This window comes from Cebus imitator, unplaced genomic scaffold (genome assembly GCF_001604975.1).
Source record: "Cebus imitator isolate Cc_AM_T3 unplaced genomic scaffold, Cebus_imitator-1.0 Scaffold9, whole genome shotgun sequence".
NCBI classification, from domain to species: domain Eukaryota; kingdom Metazoa; phylum Chordata; class Mammalia; order Primates; family Cebidae; genus Cebus; species Cebus imitator.
This window is the reverse complement of record NW_016107324.1, coordinates 4,443,215-4,458,860: the sequence shown is the minus strand read 5'-3', so window position 1 is coordinate 4,458,860 and position 15,646 is coordinate 4,443,215. Positions and strand designations below refer to the sequence as shown.

At 36.4% G+C, this 15,646-nt stretch overlaps 1 long non-coding RNA gene across 1 annotated transcript in view; it reads right to left on the bottom strand.

The window, feature by feature from the left end:
• The window catches only part of LOC108315460, a 190,636-nt gene that overhangs the window by 148,529 nt on the left and 26,461 nt on the right, over positions 1–15,646 (bottom strand). Inside the window, exon 2 of the long non-coding RNA XR_001829942.1 lies at positions 782–1,009. This is a non-coding gene — a long non-coding RNA (uncharacterized LOC108315460). The remainder of the gene's footprint in view (positions 1–781; positions 1,010–15,646) is intronic.

The following is a 15,646-nucleotide window of genomic DNA, read 5'->3' as shown; positions in this document are numbered from 1 at the left end:
GATCTCGGCTCACCGCAACCTCCGCCTCCTGGGTTCAGGCAATTCTCCTGCCCCAGCCTCCTGAGTAGCTGGGATTGCAGGCACGTGCCACCATGTCCAGCTAATTTTTTGTAGTTTTAGTAGAGATGGGGTTTCACCATGTTGACCAGGATGGTCTCGATATCTGGGTCAAGACAACTTTAATGAAAAACATTGGAAGCTTAGATAACTGGTTATCTTTGAGTTTGGGGGAGTCAAAAGTCATTTTATTTGCTTATTTTCCTTTGTGTGGCCAGAAGTTAGTTGGATAAAAATTGATGTAGCTTTTTTGGAAAAAAAATTTATGATCAATATGTTTTACTTTAGAAAATAATCTAGAACATGAATAGAAAAAATATTCCTACTAGAAATAAATCAAAATACGTAGTTTTTAAGGTTTTCTCTTTGGTTTTACTCTATTTCCCACTATTTTTGGTGCAATAAGCTCCATTTTAAAAGGCTCAGCTATCTGAAGATATAAAGTGAAATTAATAGTAATATACATCATTGGTGGAGACCCTGAGTTTCTGCGCCATGAATTTCATTGTCATTCATATGGTAATAATGTGCACTAAGGATCATCAGTATAGGTACAATGATTTGGATGCGTGGGCAAATTATTTAGCATGTGAGATTTTGTACAGTTGATCGATGAGTGACAAGAAACCTAGACTTTTAAGTACCAGCAAGGAATCACTTGGGCCGATACCCATCTCGTGACCACATCATGCATGCCCTTGTTAAGTCACCTTATAGCCATTACCTCAGTGAGAAGAATTAAGTGACAGAATGATGCTGCCACAAGCCCAGGCTGGTCTAGCAGGCAACTTTGTTCACATTTTTAATTTGCAGCCTTAGTTGAAAAAAGCACTGGGATAGAGTTTCAAGCACAAGCACACTGAAACCAATTACCAACTATAACTCACTTTTTTCTCATTGGAGTCTGCAGCATTTCAGTTCTTTGCTGTTTGCTCCTTGTTAGAATTTTCACCTAAAAGATATAAAATCATTATTTTTCTTGAAGAAATATAATGCTGTATTCCTGGCTAAAGACACTATAAGATTATTATTTTTTCCCCATTTATTTATTTTATTGCATTTTAGGTTTTGGGGTACATGTGAAGAACATGCAAAATTGTTGCATAGGTACACACGAAAGTTATACACTAATATTTCAAAATCAGAATTCAGTGGTCTCTATGCCCCTGCTGTTATATCTAATTATATGTGCCACTTCCACATGAGTGTTAGCCATTTGTTCTGAGATATCTCACAACATTCTCATGAACTTCCATTTATGTTATATCCTTCTAGTTATTCAGTTTCTTGCCTTTTCCTCTAGTATTTTGCAAAAGGAAATTTCTCACAATAGAAAATAAGAACTGTAACCTTGCAACGTATCTGTACCTCGTACATGTGTGCAAGTACCTAAATGGTTATTTGCAGGGTTTTTTTTTTCTTTTTTTGGTCTAAACAAAGTGAGAATATGCTTTAAGGATTTATATTTGGGAAGTACAATTGGAAATTTGCATTAAACCAGCAACTACAAAAAATCTAGAAAATTTGTCTTCACTATTTCAGTGTTTCGATATATTTTAGTGTTTTACTATATTTCACTGCTTCACTATTTAAACAGAACAAACAAAAAATCTGCCACTGCATTATTTGCTTTTAGCATCTCTTTGAGCTTTGCCAAGAAGCATAATGTTTATTATATTCACCACTGGCCTTTTTATTCTGGCAAACTTACAAACTACATTAGAAGAACAAATTTAGATTGAATGAAAAATAGCTATAGCCATAAAAGGCTCTAATAATTATTCAGTGTCGATGTTGGAAGTGATTCAAAAGAGAGAGAGATTTATTGATTCATGGCCTTCATCTTTCTTTTTCCCAAGAAGTCCACAAAACTGCATCATTTTCATCCAAATATTGTTCTCACAATTTATGACCCTGTATTTAATGGTTTTCTTCTTTGTGGTGTCTGAAAGGGTTTTGTAGGTTATGTTCTTTTATTTTGGAGACTCCTTTTTCTGCAGTTTGCTTGTGCTCTTCACTTCTATTTGCTCAAAAGAGCTCTCCAGGAAAATAACAGTGAAAAACAAACACAAAACAGCACTTGTGTGCTACAAAAATCCAAAAGTGCATCAAATTTCCTATTGATCTATAAAGAGCTCATCTTGGTCTACTGTGTCTCCAGTTAAATGAATGAATATTTGGATTCAAAACAGGTAAATATATATAATCTGCTTTCAGTTCTCCTGCCCTAGGAATGATTTTTTAAATTGTTGACAATGATGCATTATTCAGTGCAACAAGCAAGGGAGTTTGGCTCTCAATAGGGAGAACTTTGTAAAAATTAGTACTTTACAATAATGAGATGGACTGCCTCCATGACTCATAAATTCTGTGTCTGCAGGGATATTCAACAGCCTCTTACTGGGAAAATTGTAGAGTTAAAAGAAGATGATCATTAAGTGTCCTCTAAATCATTTCTAGAATACGTTAACAATTTGTTCAGTGGGAGATTAAGAGGATAAGGACATAAAGATACTAAAACTACAAAATTAGCCAGGCTAAGGTCTCACTTCATGAATTCAGGGAATTTACCTCTAGCCCTGGAAAGACAAATAAAAGAATAAGTTCAATGCTAATATCATTGGTACTGACCAGTGTTCTAAGGATTTGAGAAGCAGGCAAGATTAATAAGAAGTGAAGCAGTCAGGCCGGGCACGGTGTCTCATGGCTGTAATCCCAGCACTTTGGGAGGCCAAGGCAGGCAGATCACAGTATCAAGAGATAAAGACCATCTTGGCTAACATGGTGAAACCTAGTCTCTACTAAAAATACAAAAAATTAGCCAGGCATGGTGGCACATGCCTGTTGTCCCAGCTACTTGGGAGGCTGAGGCAGGAGAATTGCTTGAACCTGGGAGGCGGAGGTTGCAGTGAGGCAAGATTGCACCATTGCACTGCAGCCTGGATGACAGAGTGAGACTCCATTTAAAAAAAAAAAAAAAAAAGAAGAAGTGAAGGAATCAGGTTAGGCTTTAAATAGAAGCTAGAACATTAACAGGTGCACAAAAAAATACTACAGATTAGTTAGGCTGAATAGATGAAACCATATTCCAGGTAGACCAACACCAAGGACAGGAAAAGAGAAAGAAGTGAGGATTGTGTTCAAAAATCCTACTGGAGTGCATTGGGAAGACAGATTCCATAACTTATATTTACTCTTATGACATTCTGTATTCTGGTTTTTTGTTTGTTTATGTTTTGAGACAGGGTAACATTACGTTGTCCAGGTTGGTCTCAAACTCCTGGGCTCAAGTAAGTGATCCTCCTGCCTTGGTCTTCCAAAATACTGGGAACCATCACACTAGTTACTGGTGTGAACCATCACTCCTGACCTCATATGACTCCAACATCAGCAAAAATAAAATTGACACTATTTTGAAACATTCAAGTTTGCGGTCTTTCCCAAAGCATTATATTTAGGCTGAATGAAATTCTACAGTCTACTCTTTAAGCCACAACTCCCAGATCTCATTTTGTAAAGGATAAAACTACTACTGTTCATAAAAGTTAAATAATGTCTAAATAGAGGTTGCTGAGAAGATTCCTATGTCAGTTTGTCTGTCCTTTTTATCACATAGTTATAACACAAAATGGCTGACAACATGACTGAGCACAAGCCAGGCAAAAACAATAAATATTTGTTGAATGGGTGAGTAAGTTATGTGATTTTACGGTGTTTATATGAGGAAGTGTTTGCTCCTAAAGCTTCAAATACTCCTAAATAAATATAATCAAAACACAATAGCAATTCCTTGTTATTTGAAGGATTAATTAGCTACAAAATGCTATATTGATATTTCAAATACAGGAAAAATACCGTATATCTGATGATGGTTTGCAGTGCTCTTTTCCAGCTTAAAAAATAGTGTTTTTAGAAAGTACCTGGCCTTTGAAATCATATTTTGCAGGCCACAAATTGGCTCTCGTTTACATATAAGCCAGACATCCAATGCTGACTTCAGAGGTTCACTATTGAAGGGTAAGTCAATAGAAGCCTGCATATAAGAACACTATAATAAAAAAGAAAGTCACAGAGATCATATTCTCATTAGGAAAACTTCCATCTCTTTAAAAGTTTCTGTGAAACATTGTTTGGAGTAACCTGTGAAATCGTAATGGGGAAAAACAAACCAGACTTTCACTGACATTTACAGCAAAATCAAATTCTTCATCTCAACTGGAGTGTGCATAATGAGTGGGTGTTTTAGGGCAGACAATAGAGGGAGTTCTTCAAGTCTGTCTTATATGAGTTAATGTTGGCAGGTAATGTCCTTATTGCTGCCACTGTTTTGTTAAGAAGGAAGAATGTGGTGTAAATCCCCTTAAAATTAAAAATAAGGCACCAACCCTCCCATCACCCAACATGAGTTCATTCCACTAAAATGACTTCTTTTAGAATAAAGAAGTTCTGAGACCCACACCTTTCTTCACCCAATTACTGGAAGTCTTTCATTTTTTTTCCTCTGCAGGCTTCATGGTGACAGCCCTAGAGTGGAATGTGGATGCCTTTGCTATAACCTAAGCAATGAATCATACCAACTTTGGTGAATAATGCCTACACTTAGTATGAGGCAGAGGCAAACAAGTCAAGAAAACCAGTGTAAAGATAATTTTGACTAAATGAGACAAGGTTATTTACTGTCAATATTTGAAATCAAATGCATCACAGAATCCAAGGTGAAAAGTATGTGCTGTCCCCAAAACTGTACTTAGATTTGGAATCAAAACCAAGTGCTTGTATTTCTAAATCAATGCAGTTGTTATGCTATCTATTTGATTTTAGCAAGTGTCACATTAGTTCCAATTAAGAGATTATAAGCTGATACTGAAAACATGAGAGACAGTGATCAATGGCTTTTGGAGTGTAAAACAAAATCCTTTATACTGCAAGCTGCCATTTGAAAGCCACCCCTGAAGAAGCAACCAAAGGACACAGTAAAGAAAAGCAATTGTCTTTCAAAACAAATGCAATAAATCTCATCCAGTGAATTTTAAAGAGCTAAGGAAGATTAATAATGATCTCTACAGTAATTCAAATTTTACCAATTTCAGGCAAAAATATTTTCATGCTAAAATAAATAGTGCAGCCTGGCCTTCATTTGAAATGTAGATTCAATGGGAAACTCTGGCTTTAGATACTTAGCCCATTCTACTTTCAATAATGATTATAAAAATACAAAGTAAATGTGTGGAGATGAATGCTAATTTATTTCTGATTTCTACTTTTCATCTTTTTCAGACTTGGATGGATTGATTTATTCTTGAGCTCTTATAATTCCAGGAACTATAAAGAACATGAAAGAGTGGTTGAGAAGCCAAAGGAGAGAATGTAAGCTATTGCCTCTGTACCATATTCTCTGTTTCATTCTGTCCTTATGGGCATTTGTAGCAACCTGAAGGGAATATTTGCATGTTAGTTTGTCTTGGGGAGCCTTAGACCATCTCATTTAATAGGTTCAGAAGTCCTCTAGAACAGCAGTATCAGGGACTGTTTTTGTGGAAGACAATTTTTTCATGGATGCAGGGTTGGGGGTTGGTTTCAGGATGAAGCTGTTCCACCTCAGATAATCAGGAATTAGATTCTCAGAAAGAGTGCCCAACCTCGATCCCCCACATGCACAGGTCACGATAGGGTTTGCCCTCCTATGAGAATCTAATGCCACCGCTGATCTGAATGACGGCGGAGCTCAGGAGGTAATGCTCAGCCGCCACTCACCTCCTGCTGTGTGGCCCAGTTCCTAAGAGGCTAACTGGTACCAGTCTGTGGTCTGGGAGTTGGGGACCCCTGCTCTAGAACAACCACCACTAACAATAACTGTCATTTACTGGGCCCTTAATCTGTTCCAAGAAATATCTAAGCAGTGTATATGCATTGTTGCATTTATTTTCATAAGAACTCTAAGAAGTGGATCTCATTATGGTCCTCAGTTGACAAGAAAATAGTATTAGAAATCCTAAGTAAATTATCCAAGGAAATAATCTAGGTGATAAAGTAAAAGGAAAAGTTAAGACTCAAACTCAGATTCCTCTGATTTGAAAGTCCACAGTTTTAACGACTACAAGATATTGTCTATATGCTGCTACAGTATTTGACTGCTAAAGGTAAATACAAAAATGATATATGAAGAAAGTTTACTTTAAACACAAGGCTATATTTGGGGAAATAAAGATAATCAAACTTGACTAGGGTGAAAGTAGTATGTAGTAATATCTAGAAGAAAGAGCAAAAGGAAAAAAAAAGTGTTAGTATTTAAGATAGAAAATGATTAATTTAACATGTAGGGCTGTGCAAACTGGTCATAATTTGCACTGAAAGTCACCATAAGGGACATAGCGAATCTAATGAAGTCACTCCCTGATCTACTAGTCCCAGGCTTCGGTGTATAATGAGCTAATGCCTTTGGAGGGTGATACTCCAATCCTGCCAGAGAGAAACCACTTCTAAATGTGCAGTGGGATGCAGGTAGCCTCCACCAAAAGGATGTTAGATTAGAAAAAAAAAGAGACTAAAAGCAAAGATAATCAGTACAAATCAGACTAGATGAATTCAAGTATGAATGGGATTGAGAACTAGAGCAAGTTGCTGGAGAGAGAGCAACTTAAAGTGGAAATCACTGTAAAATAGTCAAATCCCAGGACTCTGAAAAATGCTAGAAAAATGAGTTACAGATTGTCATTTAGTGACTTCTATTAAAGCTGAAGAGTAGCTCTAGGGATTGGAACAGATATATTTCTATGCTGTTTAAACTAATTTATTCTTTATAAGAACCAGAATAAGTAAGAAAGTGGATTGGAAATAATTAGTTCAAGAAACTTCTTGAGTGAGCACACTTCTGAGCACTGTGGACTATGATAAAATGAATGAGTCATAGTCTATCTTCAAGAGGTTCCCACTCCAAAAGGTATGGCCAGATACACTAATCACTCTTCAGGACATAATGCAGAAAGGCATAGAGAGGTAAGAAGTGCAACAGATACTCAGAATTCCTTGCCAAGGTGACAGGAAGATGACATTAAAGGACTGATATTTGAGGGGCTTGAAAAAGAGTGTAGGATTCAGGTGATGAACAAGGGAACTTCCAGGAAGAAGAAATCAATAAGGCTGGAACACAAGAAAGTGCAGGTATCTTGAGGGAATTGGAGATTGGGTGTGTGTGTGGCACACACCACCACACCTGGCTAATTTTTGTATTTTTTTGTAGAGACAGGGTTTTGCCACATTACCCAGGCTGGTCTCCAATTTCTGAGCTCAAACAGTCCGCCTGCTTTGGCCTCCCAAAGTGTTGGGATTACAGGTGTGAGCCACTTAACTCAGCCAGGAATGGAGATTCTAAGACCATAAAATACATGTGAGAAAGAGCAATTAAGACTGAAAGCGTAGAATAGGAATTATCTGAAAGGGTCTTAAATGCTAATTTAAGGAATTTGGATTTCCTCTGGCAAATAATAGTCTTAAATCTTTCCATAGAAGAAACAAGTTTTGCAGAGAACAGCAGAATGCAAATCATACTTGCAGCTGATTAAAGCAACCAAGACTTGTGCTTTTCAAATAGAAAACACCATGTTGGGTATTTTGATCCACATGAGTGTGGGAAATTGAACCAGATCCCAGTGTATGAAAAGTAGGGAAGCCTGAGCAGCAATCAGGTTAGGTTTTTAAGAAATTTAAGTGTGAACAATACATTAATGAAACCTGAAGTGTGTTATATAATATGTAAAACTCGATGTCATGTAAAGCGTAGGTTTAGAGAATGATGACAAAATGTTTGGTAATGAATGAATCCCCCTCCCAAAAAGGTAATGGAAATTGTTTTTAATGTAGTTACAGGAAATTAGGTATATATTACTGAATAGGAAGAATGTAAGAGTAAACACAAGTAAAGTTGTAGCCCAAATGGGATCTCACTGTGTATGTGAAGAAAAAACAAGCAGCTCTATTTCAGAAGTGTCTATGAGTATATGGGGGTGTTCATATGTGTATGTAAATATACACGCCCACAAAGCACATTTCTCCATATGCTGGGATTGCTTTATTATGTAATAATCATCTTTCTACAGACAAACAGCATGCAGGAAATGGAAGCCAGATGTTTAAATTAAGTCTAGCCCAGGAAAGACTTCCATAAACAATTATTTTGACCATTTATACATAAGACAATATTGTCACCTACAATATAAGAATTAAAGTGAATTGGTTTAAAAAATATAGACTCATACAAGTCAAGAAACTGACTTAAGAGTTTTCTTTATTATTGCCCTAAGGAAACTATCATCAGTATCGTCATTTAAAATTGTATGTAGTAACAACTGTAAATAAACATTTTTTATTTATATTCTAGATGTAATGTGAGCTCTGTAATAACAACTTTATAGTTTAAAACCGGGACCTATAATTTAATTTAAACCTGAACTAACATTCTTCAAATTGAAGTTGAAATCTTGCAAACTCTTAATTCAGAAATAGCTCAATTTCCTTCTTCAGATTTGTTAGGAATGCAAAAGATGAGAGTAAGTATAAATTCCCATCAGTAGTACCTTATTTTTCTGTAGCAATATTATACTGTCTTCATGTATCCTCAAGAACTGTAACTTAAACTAATGCAACTCTGTCTTTAGCCAAGTAACGTGAGATGTGAAAGGTACCTTGGTTTCACGTGTAACTCATTGTATCCATATGTTAGGGGATACTGTTCTGCCCTAGTCCACAGAGAGAGAAAGTAGACAGACCAAAGCCTAGGCATGGCAAACCAATAGAACCTGTCAAGGTCAACTAGCAAAAAGAGCTGTGGTTGAGCAGTCGAGGGACCCATTTTATGAGAAGAAAAACCAGTATCATACAGTGAAAGACAATGTGACTCAGATCTAGGCTTAGGGTGAGTACCTGTTTTGGTTTACTCAAGATGGTCTCAGTTTTAGCCCTAAGTATCAATGCCCCTGAAAAAAACCCCTCCCTGGATTTCAGCAATAGGTGTGGAAGTTTGGGAGAAAAACATAATACCTATTTAAAGGTACAAGTAATAGGGACTGCAGCATAACAGTTTATAGTATCAAATGGACAAAAACAATATGCAAAACAATCTGGGCATAAGCATAGTGAAAAAGGAATATGAAAGCATAGATGAAGGCTGAATTTTGAAAGTTCACAATGAGATTGACAAATAACGTTTAAATTAACATTTTTTGTATCCCCCAAAGATACAATACTAAGTGAAAAAAATGGCTTATGCATAACACCACAGTGAACAGAGATTGTCATAGCATTCCCTTTTTTGCTCTATGAAACTGAGTAACGTTTTATTTACTGATTCAGAGACTGCAATTAAAATATCTTATGAGCAAGGCTGAGCACAATGGCTCATGCCTATATCCCTGTGCTTTGGGAGGCCAAGAAAAAAGAATCACTTGAGTCCAGGAGATCAAAACCAGCCTAGTAAACATAGCAGGACCCCTGTCTCTGCAAAAAAAATTAGCTAAGCATGGTGGCACATACCTGCAATCTTAGCTACTAGAAGAGCTGCAGCAGGAGGATGACTTGAGCCCATGGGTTTGAGGCTGCAGTGAGCTATACTCATGCCACTGCACTCCAGCCTGGGTGACAGAGCAAGACCTTCCCACAAAATAAATAAATAAATAAGATCTTACGAGCAAACTGAAGGGAATATTTTAACAATGGATGTGTTGGCCCCTTACAGCACAGCTCAGATCGTGTCATATATCTTACCAACAATCAGGTTTTCTGCAGTATACCAAGTGATATGTTGGATCACAACAACAACAAGAAAAAATGTTTCTTTTTGTTATTTTACTTTGATTTGAACAATGGAGTCTCAAATCATCTTGATTTCTGTAAAGATTTTAGTGAAGTAGCAGAAAACATAAAACAACTGATAGTTCATCCAAATACAAAAAACTTTGCTCATCTATCTGCAGATTTGACAGATACTGAAATGTAAATTTTGGCAGTTTCCATGTAGTTTATAAAGTTTTCTTGCCAAAGAAAATTAAATCTTAATTAATTACAAAATTTAATCTAATTAAATGTTGTATGCAAGATGCACAGTACATTGCAGGTAAGGTCTGTAGTGTTAATACAATGCTTTAAAAGGGTTGTGATTTGCTTACCTGTGATATTAAAGTTTACACAATGAAAGTTTTCAATTTTTCAAACTGCATAGAAGCAATACAATTTTGACTCAATAGAAATGAAAGGAGGTAGCATCACTGCACATGGGCCTAAAGGAAGGCTTGTGGCTAGACAAAGAGATGTTAAAATGTGAACCCACTGTAAAATTACATTTTCAAAGTATGAGACAAGAATAATGTACTTCCCTAATTTAGAAACACATTGAGAAGGAGAATGCAGAAAAAGACTGTAGTGAAACATAAATTATATGCTGTATCTCCAAAACTGTGTGTTGATACCTGAAGACAGCATAAGGAGCTTTAAACAGACTTCACCCATGTTATTCAATATTGCCTGTTGGTTGATAAAGTCGTGCAGCAAAGCATTACTTGTTTCAAGGAAAAATAGACTGCTTCAGAACATACACACAAAATATCTATCACCAGCAAAGGACAGCCAAAGTAAATAGAATTCTTCTAATTTCTTTACTAAAACTCCAACTTCAAATTTACAAGTTCAAATTATCGATATAATTTGAAACCATTTTCTCTGAGAAAGAGAAGTCTAACATAGGATGACATTCAGTGTGGCTTCTAGTGTTTAAAAATAATGAACACTTGGCCGGGCACGGTGGCTCATGCCTGTAATCCCAGCACTTTGGGAGGCTGAGGTGGGAGGATCACAAGGTTAGGAGTTTGAGACAAGCCTGGCCAATATGCTGAAACCCTGTTTCTATTAAAAACACAAAAATTAGCAGGGTGTGGTGGTGGGCGCCTGTAATCCCAGCTACTTGGGAGGCTGAGGCAGGAGAATTGCTTGAAAGTGGGAAGTGGAGGTCAGTGAGCTGAGATTGAGCCACCACACTGCAGCCTGGGCGACAGAGCAAGACTCTGTCTCAATAATAGTAGTAATAATAATAATTTTAGAAAAGGAGAGCCTATGTGATGAATTTGTAGACGCAAATGACCAGCAAAAGCTGATCCCAGAACAAGATGGAGATACAAAGTAGAAGGACATTTTTGGAGATTTGGAAACTAATTTTAGGCAAGTCTAAATACCTGCTGCTACTATTAGGTCAGCTCTTAAGTATTTCATGCTCAGATACTTTTTTTGAGAGGTATTTAGCTTGACGTCATCACACTAGAAGCACATCAGGAATCAGTGTAATCAGGGCTTGATAAGAACAGAGCTGCAAGTCAAAGTGCATTTTATTTTTTACTGGATTCAATTTTACCACTACATAAAAGAAAATAAAAATGTCCTAGGCTGCAGGCAGTTCAGAGAGGCATTATTAAGAGGGGAAACTGAAATAGAAATATCCTACTGTATTATGAGTACAAAAAATTATTAAATATTATACTTTTCTTGTACATATTATTTATTAGTAAATCCTACTACTAATAATGCTAATTAGCACTGTTAACTAGTATAATTGTTGCTTTGTTTAAATCAGAGCACTAATGTAATAGAAAAGAAAATAATAAGGCATAATATATAATTTCATATAAATACCCATTTTAATAACATGTAGGCATAATTCCTTATTATATATATTTTTTATTATACCTTAGTTCTGGGATACATGTGCAGAATGTGCAGATTTGTTACATAGGCATACATGTGCCATGGTGGTTTGCTGCACCCATCAACCCATAATCTACATTAGGTATTTCTCCTAATGCTATCTCTCCCTTAGTTCCCCACTCCCCAACAGGCCCTGGTGTGTGATATTCCCCTTCCTGTGACCATGTATTTTCATTGCTCAATTCCCACTTATGCATGAGAACATGCAGTGTTTGGTTTTCTGTTCCTGTGTTAGATTGCTGAGAATGATGGCTTCCAGCTTCATTCATGTCCCTGCAAAGGACATGAACTTATCCATTTTTAAGGCTGCATAGTATTTCATGTTGTGTATGTGTCACATTTCTTTATCTAGTCTACCATTTCATGGGCATTTGGGTTGTTTCAATTCTTTGCTATTGTGAATAGTGCTGCAATAAACATATGTGTGCATTTGTCTTTATAGCAAAATGATTTATAATCCTTTGGGTATATACTCAGTAATGGTATTGCTGGGTCAAATGGTATTTCTGGTTCCAGATCCTTGAGGAATCACCACACTGTCTTCCACAATGGTTGAACTAATTTATACACCCACTAACAATATAGAAGCATTCCTATTTCTCCACATCCTCTCTAGCATCTGTTGTTTCTTGACTTTTTAATGATCGCCATTCTAATGGTATCTCATAATGGTGCTGATTTCCATTTCTCTAACAACCATTGATGATGAACTTTTTTCATGTTTGTTGGCCACGTAAATGTCTTCTTTTGAGAAGTGTCTGCTTATATCCTTCATCCACTTTTTGATGGGTTGGTTTTTATTTTGTTATAAATTTGTTTAAGTTCCTTGTAGATTCTGGATATTAGCCCTTTGTCAGATAGATAGATTGCAAAAGTTTTCTCCCATTCTGTAGGTCACCTTTTCACTCTGATGATAGTTACTTTTGCTGTGCAGAGCTCTTTTGTTTAATTATATCCCATTTTTCAATTTTGGCTTTTGTTGTCATTGCTTTTGGTGTTCTAGTCATGAAGTCTTTGCCCATGTCTATGTCCTGAATGGTATTGCCTAGGTTTTCTTCTAGGGTTTTTATAGTTTTAGGTCTTACACTTAAGTCTTTAATCTATCTTGAGTTGATTTTTGTATAAAGTGTAAGGAAGGGATCCAGTTTCAGCTTTCTACATATGGCTCACCAGTTTTCCTTGCACCATGTATTAAATAGAGGATCCTTTTCCCATTGCTTGTTTTTGTCAGATTTGTCAAAGATAAGATGGTTGTAGATGTGTGGTATTATTTCTGAGGGCTCTGTTCTGTTCTTGGTCTACCTATCTGTTTTGGTGCCAGTACTATGCTGTTTTGGTTACTGTAGCCTTGTTGTATAATTTGAAGTCAGGTAGCATAATGCTTCCAGCTTTGTTGTTTTTGCTTAGGACTGTCTTGCCTATATAGGCCTTTTTTGGTTCCATGTGAAATTTAGTTCTCTAATTCTGTGAAGAAAGTCAATGGTAGCTTGATAGTGACAGCACTGAATCTATAAATTACTTTAGACATTGTGGCCATTTTCATGATATTTATCCTTTCTATCCATGAGCATGAAATGTTTGTCCATTTGTTTGTGTCCTCTTTCATTTCCTTGAGCAGTGGTTTGTAGTTCTCCTTAAAGAGGTCTTTTACGTCCTTTGTTAGTTGTATTCCTAGGTATTTTATTCTCTTTGTAGCAATTGTGAATGGGAGCTCACTCATGATTTGGCTCTTTGTTTGCCTGTGATTGGTGTATAGTAATGCTTGTGATTTTTTCACATTGATTTTATATCCTGAGACTTCGCTGAAGTTGTTTATCAGCTTAAGGAGATTTTGGGCTGAGATGATGGGGTCTTCTAAATATATAATCATGTCATCTGCAAATGGAGACAATTTGACTTTGTTTCTTCCTATTTGAATACCGTTTGTTTCTTTCTCTTGCCTGATTGCTCTGGCCAGAACTTCCAATACTATGCTGAATAGGAGTGGTGAGAGAGGGCATCTTTTTCTTGTTCCGGTTTTCAAGGGGAATGCTTTCAGCATTTTCCCATTCAGTATGATACTGGCTGTGGGCTTGTCATAAATAACTCTTATTATTTTGAGATGCATTCCATCAATACCTAGTTTACTGAGAACATTCAGTATGAATGGGTGTTGCCTTTTCTGCATCTATTGAGATAATCATGTGATTTTTATCATCGGTTCTGTTTATGTGATGGATTATGTTTATTGACTTGTGTATGTTGAACCAGCCTTGCATCCCAGGGATGAAGACTACTTAATCGTGGTGAATAAACTTTTTGATGTGCTGCTGGATTCAGTTTGCCAATATTTTATTGAGTATTTTTGCACAGATGTTCATCAGGGATGTTACTCCGAATTTTTTTGTTGTTGTGTCTCTGCCAGGTTTTGGTGTCAGAATGATGCTGGGCTCATAAAATTAGTTAGTGAGGAGTCCCTCTTTTCCTATTGTTTGGAATAGTTTCAGAAGGAATGGTACTAGCTCCTCTTTGTACCTCTGGTAGAATTCAGCTGTGAATTCATCTTGTCCTCGGCTTTTTTTGGTTGGTAGCTATGAACTACTGCCTCAATTTCAGAACTTGTTATTGGTCTAGTCAGGGATTTGACTTCTTCCTGATTCAGTCTTGGGAGGGTGTGTGTTTCCAGGAATTTATTTATTTCTTCTAGACTTTCTAGTTTATTTGCAAAGAGATGTTTATAGTATTCTCTGATGGTAGTTTGTATGTCTGTGGGATCAGTGGTGCTCTCCCCTTTATCATTTTTTATTGTGTCTATTTGATTCTTTTCTCTTTTATTAATCTGGCTAAAAGTCTATCTTGTTGATCTTTTCAAAAATGGATTCACTGATTTTTTGAAGTTTTTTTTGTGTCTTTATCGCCTTCAGTGCTGCTCTGATCTCAGTTACTTCTTGTCTTCTGCTAACTTTTGAATTTGTTTGCTCTTACTTCTCTAGTTCTTTAAATTGCAAGGTTAGGTTGTCAATTTTAGATCTTTCCCACTTTCTCCTGTGGACATTTAGTGCTATCAATTTCCTTCTAAATACTACTTTAGCTGTGTCTCAGAGATTCTGGTACATCGTGGCTTTGTTCTCATTGGTTTGAAAGAGCTTACTTATTTCTGCCTTTGTGTCATTATTTACCCAGGAGTCATTCAGGAACAAGTTGTTCAGTCTCCACGTAGTTGTACAGTTTTGAGTTAGTTTCTTTTTTTTTCTTTTTCTTTTTTTTTTCTGCTTTTTCCTTTTTATTCTTCTTTTTTTTCTTTTTTTTTCCGGGTGTGGTGCCCCACACCTGTAATCCCAGCTTTGAGTTAGTTTCTTAATTTTGAGTTCTAATTTGGTTGCACTGTGGTCTGAGAGACTGTTTGTTATGATTTTTGTTCTTCTGCATTTGCTGAGGAGTGTTTTACTTCCTCAATTTTAGAATAAGTGTGATGTGGTGCTGAGAAGAATGTATATTCTGTTGATTTGGAGTGAAGAGTTCTGTAGTTGTCTATTAGGTCCACTTGGTCCAGAGCTGAGTTCAAGTCCTGAATATCCATATTAATTTTCTGTCTGGTTGATCTGTCTAATATTGATAATGGGGTGTTAAAGTCTCCCACTGTTATTATGTGGTAGTCTAAGTCTCTTTGTAGGTCTCTAAGAACTTGACTCATGAATCTGGGTGCTCCTGTACTGGGTACATATATATTTAGGATAGTTAGCTCTTCTTGTGCATTGATCCCTTTACCATTATGTAATGCCCTTCTTTGTCTCTTTTGATCTTTGTTGGTTTAAAATCTGTTTTATCTGAGACTAGGATTGCAACCCCTGCTGCTTTTTTTTTT